Below are 8,040 nucleotides of genomic sequence, written 5' to 3'. Positions count from 1 at the left end.
AATGCTTTTCAGAAGTATACTGCCAGGTCCTTCTTCCTAGTCTGTCTTAGTCTGGAAGCTCAGCTGAAACCTGTCCTCCATGGGTGGCCCTGCTGGTATCTGAATACCGGTGGCATAGCTTCCAGCATCACAGTAACATGCAATGTCAGGATTACATTGCATTAAAAAAAATACATGAAAAAATCACTTAGCTCTGCTCTTGGCACATATATCTGCTTCATAAATTTCAGCCAAAACTCTTCTTAAGCCACTGAGTATGTCCAGAACTGTGAAAACCTGTCTGGCTAGTGACTCCATGGATTCGGACACCCAGAAAGCATTCTGAATCCCTGTGGAAGAATTCAAGTTCTCCAGAGAGTTTGTTAGTATTCTGGGTTTAGGTCAATTTAGAATTTTACCTGTAAATCAGCCTAGGCTTATCATGCAACTTCATGGAGCAATCAAGCATTCCTGAAGGTTAAGAGTGATAAAGAGTGGTCTGGCAGTGGTTTCTGAAGGTCCTTCTAAACCACAGCATTCTGGCATCCGCATGGTGGGGAAAATCTAACTGAATAGATACCAGCTGACCACTGGGTCACTGGTTCATATGGAGTGTTCATCCATCCTGTGAGTATAACTTCTGTCCAAGTGAATCCACTAGAATTTGAAGGACTGCCTCCAAAATCCATAACTGGCCCTCCATTACATCCAAAAAATCAAAGAAGAGAGCCAAGGATTCTGATGGAACGGCATCTGCTGTGTGATGGATAGAAATGCCTGTATATCCAACAGATGGATGTAATACACCCCAGAGCATGGCAATGTGCACAGGTGACCATGTACACATTAAAACATATTAACAAATTACTTTTCTAAGAAAGATGTAATCTGACGTTCTCCAAGAAAAGCAATCTTATTCATTTTTACCCATAACAGGAACTCTCAGAACTCTCTTATAGGAGAAAAAATGTAGGCTCATGAAAAATACTCACTTTGTGTATGAAAAAGTGAGTATATACACAGCAAATAATGCCCTTACAATTTTACATACCAGTATAATCTTGTGTTATATTGATTCTTTGGACATTTTTTCTCAAAGTATACCTTCCTTCTAAATACCAGTGTAATTAAGCTAATAGTTTGCTTTATATAGATGCCTAATTGCTATAACGATGTCAGATGAAATACGGTGAGGGTAAAAACAGAGAAGAACATTAAATGGTACAGGTGCCTGGTTTTGTTAAGGACTGAGTCTTACAGATACATGTGGTTACGATATTTACTGCCTTTAAATCTGCTTCTATCATTCAAAGTATTTAGTAAGCATAGCTAGAAGAACATTGAGATCATAAAATCCCATCCTTCATTTTAGAGTTGAGAAAACTGACACGCAGAGAAGATGTTATTTGTTTAGGGTAACCAACTAATTAACAACTCCCCGAGAAGTAGAAATGTTGTCTTCTACACCCCTAGTCTCACCAGAAAACATTTCCAACTCTATACACCTTTGAAAAATTTGGAAAGTAGGCCTAGGGATAAACAAAACTCATAAAAGTCTCCAAGTTTTTAGCTCATGCATCTTAGTCATCAGAAAGCCTTTTGCTTTCTGCTTTAAATGGAGTATTAATATTGGCATTTGCCTTGGGTACTAACTGAGCACTCACCTTCTGTGTCACATGCCATCAGAAGTGCCTACGATGCACCCAGTTTTATGATGTATTTGTTCATGTAAATTAACAACTGTTACCAAGTTACGCATATCATGGGATATCCATACATTTTTTATTTTAGTTTGTAAGCTTTGGTGTGTGCTCCCCCACGATGAATCTATGTGCCAGCAAATTTCCCTTCTATGCACTCTACTAGCAGGCTGTATGTCACCTTCATGGCACCTATTACAATTGTTTGTACAATTATTTGCTTAATATTTATCTCTTCACTAGACTATAAGATTACTCAGAAAAATCTAAGATATCTTTATACCTTGCATAGAACCCCTGGAACATATCTAAAAGCCAAACCAAACAAGTTGCCATCAAGTCAATTCCAACTCATGGTAACCTCATGTGTTACAGAATAGAACTGCTCCATAGGGTTTTCAAGGCTATTTTCAAAGCAGGCCAGGACTTTCTTCTAAGACACCTCTGGGGGGGGGGGGGGGGGGTTCAAACTACAAACCTTTCAGTTAATAGTCAAGCCTTTAACTATTTGTACCACCCAGAGACTTAGGTATCAAGAAATATTTTTGAATGGATTAATGGAATACAGACTAATTTTAATATTAGTATCAGTGAAAAATATAGAAATAAGAAAGCCATACTATGCTACCAATAAAATCTCTACAATCTTTTCCAATGGCAGATGTGACATGTTTCATAAAAGCCTTTTTTCCATTACGTTTTATAAAACTATCTTAAAGAAATAGAAATAAATGAGACTTGATTAAACTTGATTCTTTACTAATATTTATCTGATTTTAAGTTCACTTTGTTCAGGATGATAATTATCTACCAGTTCCACTAGATAATACTTGAGTAAAATTGACGTATAACCTAAAGTGCACTTGCAAATAAATATTCTCTGAAATAACAAAACCAAACCCCTTGCTGATGAGTGGATTCCAACTCGTAGTGACCCTATCGGACAGAGTAGAACTGAACCATAGTGTTTCCAAGGAGTGGCTTGTGGATTCAAACTCCTGACCTTTTGGTTGGCAGCTCTACCCCTTATTAATTGTTCCAAGGAGCCACCATGGTCAGAGCCCTGGAGTCAAAGCCAGTTCCTGTCCCATTACTGCTGTCACCTGCTACTTTCTTTATCAACAAGACAGATGCCACTTTGTCTTTTGCAAAGGACTTCCTGGCAGGTGGAGGGCTGTAGCCATCTCCAAGGCTGCAGTAGCACCCATTGAATGGGTCAAGCTGCTGCTGTAGGTGCAGCATACCAGCCAGCAAATCACTGCAGATAAATACAAGGAGATCTTCCTGGGTGGTGTGGACAAGAGGACCCAGTTTTGGCGCTACTTTGCAGGGAATCTGGCATCAAGTGGTACTGCTGGGGCCACAGCCTTGTGCTTTGTATACCGTCTTGATTTTGACAATACCCATTCAGCAGCTGAAGTGGAGAAAAATGGTGCTGAAGGGGAGTTCAAAGGTCTTGGTGACTGCCTGGTTAAGATCTACAAATCTGAGGGGAATAATGGCCTATACCAAGGTTTTAATGTGTCTGTGTAGGGTATTATCATCTACCGAGCTACCTACTTCGATGTCTATGACACTGCAAAGGCGATGCATAAAGATCCCAGGAATACTCACGTCTTCATCAGCTGGATGATCACTCCAGACTGTCATGGCCATGGCTGGGTTGACTTCCTATCCATTTGACACTGTTCGTCACCACATGATGATGCAGTCAGGATGCAAAGGAACTGATATCATGTACACAGGCACACTTGACTGCTGGAGGAAGACTGCTCATGATAAAGGTGGCAAAGCTTTTTTCAAGAGTGTATGGTCCAAAGTGCTCAGAGGCATGGGTGGTGCTTTTGCTCTTGTCCCGTGTGATGAAATCAAGAAGTTCTCATAAGTTATTTCCTAGTTTGTTTACACCTGTGAGCAGGCATGTTATATTATATAACATATCTTGAACATTCTCGACAGACTGTTGGCTGTCTATATCGATGGCAACTATCAACTGGTTGAATATTCATTCTGACCAGTTTTCTCTTAAAGTCATTTTCATGATGATGATAATGGGAATCAATTATATTTTTTACTTCAGTCACTCCTGATAAATAAAAAGTCTGAAGAAATAAAAATATCTGAAATGCAAAGAGCCATCATGTAACTAATTACATATTCTCCACCTGCAGTCTTTTCTATGTCATTTGATGGCAATTGCATCTTGCCAATTAAGGCTAAAAGTCTAAGAATCAGCCTTTACTCCTTTATTTCTCTAATGTTGTTGCTTTTGTTAGTTACCATCAAGTCAGTCCCAACTCGTAGCAACACTACATACAACAGAACAAAACATTGCCTGGTCCTTCTCCATTCTCACAGTCGTTTTTTGTGTTTGAGCCTATTGTTGCAGTCACTGTGTCAATCCGTCTCCTTAAGGGCCTTCCTCTTTTTTGCTGACCATCTATTTTACCGAGGATGATGTCTTCTCCAGGGACAGATCTCTCCTGATAATACTTCCAAAATACATGAGACAAAGTCTCACCGTCCTCACTTCTAAGGAGTGTTCTGGATGTACTTCCTCCAAGACAGATTTCTTTGTACTTTTGGCACTCCATGGTATATTCAACAAGGTTATGTCATCTGCCTATCACTGTTGTTAATGAGTCTTCCTCCAATCCTGATGCTGCATTCTTCTTCATATAGTTCAGCTCCTCTGATTATTCACTCAGCACATAGGTTGAATAAGTAGAGTGAAAGGGTACATCCCTGCCTCACATCTTTCCTGATTTTAAACTATGCAAGATCATCTTGTTCTGTTCTAACAACTGCCTCTTTGTCTATGACAGGTTTCTCATGTGCACAATTAAGCGTTCTGGAATTCCCATTCTTCCCAATGTTATCCATAATTTGTTATGATCCATATAGTTGAATGCCTTTGCATAGTCAATAAAACACAGGTATACATCTTTTTGGTAGTCTCTGCTTCCAACCAAGATCCATCTAACATCAGCAATGACATCCCTCATTCTGTGTCCTCTTCGAATTCGGTTTGATCTTCTGGCAGTTCCCTGTCAGTGTACTGGTGCAACATTTTTTGAATTATCTTCAGCAATATTTTTCTTGCATATGATATTGTTTGATAATTTCCAGATCACCTTTCTTTGGAATGGGCACATATATGGATCTCTTCCAGTCAGTTGTCCAGGTAGCTGTCTTCCAAAGTTGTCGGTATAGACGAGCGAGCACTTCCAGTGTTGCACCCATACACTGAAGCATCTCAGTTGGTATTCTGTTAATTCCTGGGGCCTAGTTTTTTTTGCCAGTGCTTTCAGTGCAGCTTGGATTTCTTCCTTCAATACCACTGGTTCTTGATCATATGCTACCTCCTGAAATGATTGGAAGTCGACCAATTCTTTTTGTACAGTGACTCTGTGTATTCCTTTCATCTTGTTTTGATACCTCCTGCATCATTCAATATTTTGTCCTTAGGATCCTTCTCTATTGCAACATGAGGCTTGAATTTTTCTTCAGTTCTTCCTGCTTAAGAAATGCTGAGCTTGTTCTTCCCTTTTGGTTTTCTAACTTCAGGTCTTTGGACATTTCACTATAATACTTTGTCTTTCAAGCTGCCCTCCGAAGTCTTCTGTTCAGCACTTCTACTTCATCGTGTCTTCTGTTTACCTTATCTACACTACATTCAAGAGCAAATTTTTCTCATACCACACATACAATCTATTAGGAAATTTTATTGGCTGTAGCTTCAAAACATATCCAAGGAGCTAAATAAAACTAAGGTCATCTATGATTCAACTTCCCAAAATTTCCTCCCAGAACAATACAACTACAAGAAGGCTACAGAAAATCAAACCTTCAGCATGAATTAAAACAGAGAAAACTGAAATATTAAAATAACTGAGCAGAAAGGGAAAAATTAACAAAATCTAGTATCCTAATCACTCACATTCCTGCCCCATCACTGTCCACACAAAGGCTTTGCACAAAGACAAGGAAAACAGCCAAGAAGGAATGCTTACAAAGTGTGAATTGGAACAACCATAATAAAGATTAAATCTATACAAAATTTAAAATTCCACAAAAAAGTAACAAGGCAGAACTGGACAGTCACTAAAGAGAAAGAGATTTTAAAGTGTGTATGTTTTAAAGGAATACGTGGTCTGGAAAGATTCAGGAGTACAACCAAAAGAGTTTTAAAAGGCTAAGCATTGTCTAAAAGCACAAGCAAAATTTAAAGAGACAGTCTTCCAAAATCATAGGTTCTGAGGGAGAAAAAAGACAAGGAGGAAGAAGCAAATGTTGGCAATCAGGTGGGGAACGGGGACAAGAAGAAAAGAAATAAACTGTAGAGTCCTGCAAGATAAAAAAGAGCCGCAGAACGAATACTCACTATTCCTTTTTCACCAACCAAACAAACACGCACACAAACACAGGTCTGCCGAAGTGCTTGGATTTTGATAGAGGGATAAAAATATCATTAAACTAAAAATCAAGCAAAATATCCAATATCATAAAAATTAACAAAAGGAAAGTAAAACTTATGCAGAACTATTGTGAAAAAAAATCATGAATTAAAATTTCATACAAGTAAACAAAAGAAAATATCTTCCTCAAGAAAACATGAAGCAGAAGAAAATTGTAAAGCTACACTCAAAACAGAATAAAATATACCTAAAATTAATTATATCTAAAGAGGAAAATTCACCTCAAATCAGAAATTTAAAAAACTAAAGACAAATTAACAATAACAAAAAGAACTGATTTAACTCAGAAAAAAAAAAATTGAAGAAAATGGCAAACCGATCTTATGAATGAAGAATAAATTACAAGATATCCAAGAAAGAACAAAATGAAACAAAAATTCAAAAGGAACATTGAAAGGGGGCCCTGAAGGCAGAAGTATTAAAGAATAAAATTTTTTAAAAAATAACATACAAAGCAAGGCTACAAAGGGGCAGGATTTTTAAACAATTGAATGAATGAAAGTATAAACCAAGGATTAAATATAAAGCCAAACTGTCACTCAAATATCAAGACTATAGGAAAACATGTTCCAACACGCAAAATCCTAGGGAATTCTGCATCCTTCAGCCTTTCTTGAGGAACCATTAGAGGGTAAGCTTCAGTCAAACAAATGATGACTGGAAAAACTTCAAGACAATGAATGCTGATATGCATTTTAAAATTTATAAATCTCTGTGTTACATATAAGATTAAACTAATGGTAAGGATAGGGTGGAAAATATTATATATATATATACATATACAAATATACATTGAGACAAAATAGAAATAATGTTACTAAAAATGGGAGGCAACCATAGAAGGCAGAGGAAAATAGAAAAACTCGTAATGCAATAGATGAGTATTAAAAATGTCAAAAAACACTGATAAAACATGGTGAATGATTAAATAAGAGGATTAAGAGCTGCAAAGAGCATATAAGTACAAATGTAACCACAAGAACGAAATTCAAAACTTTCTAAATACTATTTGTAAAAAAAACTAAGAATACACATCTGATCAAAAATGAAGCATAGAAAATATAACAAAATAGAAATAATTATGGAATATTATGATAGAGTTGAAGTCCAACATATCAGCTATACCATTAAATGTAAATAAACTTAACTGATCTATTGAAAGAGCTGTTTTCAATTGGTTTTACAACACCCAACTGTATGATATGCTGTGTACAAGAGACACACCTAAAACAAAGCCATTCAGAGCAGCTAAAAAAAAAAAAAGTACAAAATGTGGCAGACAAATGAAAGCAAAAAGAGAGCACTTTTTGTGATCCTGATATAAGACAAAGTACAAGTTAAGTCCAAAAGGGTTAAAGTGACAAATAAGGGTGCTTATTAATACGAAAGCCACAATCTACACTGAAGATTTAACAAATATAAAAATTTAGGCATTATCTATATATGACCATATTTATGAAGCAAAAATGGAAAGAGATGCAAAAATATCTTTCAAAACACTCTAATAATAGAAGGCTTTAACATCATTTTCAGTGCAAGACAGATAAAGAGAACAAAAAGTAAGGAGATATACTGTATAAACAACATAGTCAGTAGATCTTAAGATAAATAGCAGACTCTTTACCAAGATCATGAAGAATACATCTTCTTCTCAAGTGCCCTTAACACAGTCACAAACTTTGGTCATCTATTGGATCACAAAGAAAACTTTAATAACCTCCATAAGGTTTAGGAACATTACGAATTATATTCTGTAATCACAAAGCAATAAAATTAGAATTTGCTAACAAAAATAAAAGGCCATTCCACAGAAAAATGTGAAAGCCTCCTGTTAAAACAACTCTTTAGAGGAATGGTAAATGCAAACTAATACAACAAAATAA

General features: G+C 36.6%; 1 pseudogene; it reads left to right on the top strand.

Annotated features, from left to right (window-relative positions):
- Nucleotides 1-2,148: 2,148 nt before the first annotated feature.
- Nucleotides 2,149-4,080, top strand: LOC100658941 (ADP/ATP translocase 2-like; annotated as a pseudogene).
- Nucleotides 4,081-8,040: the final 3,960 nt, after the last annotated feature.

The sequence above is a fragment of the Loxodonta africana genome, chromosome 11 (genome assembly GCF_030014295.1).
Source record: "Loxodonta africana isolate mLoxAfr1 chromosome 11, mLoxAfr1.hap2, whole genome shotgun sequence".
NCBI lineage: Eukaryota > Metazoa > Chordata > Mammalia > Proboscidea > Elephantidae > Loxodonta > Loxodonta africana.
Note: the sequence above shows the minus strand (reverse complement) of the source record. Positions and strands in the feature narration are given on the sequence as shown.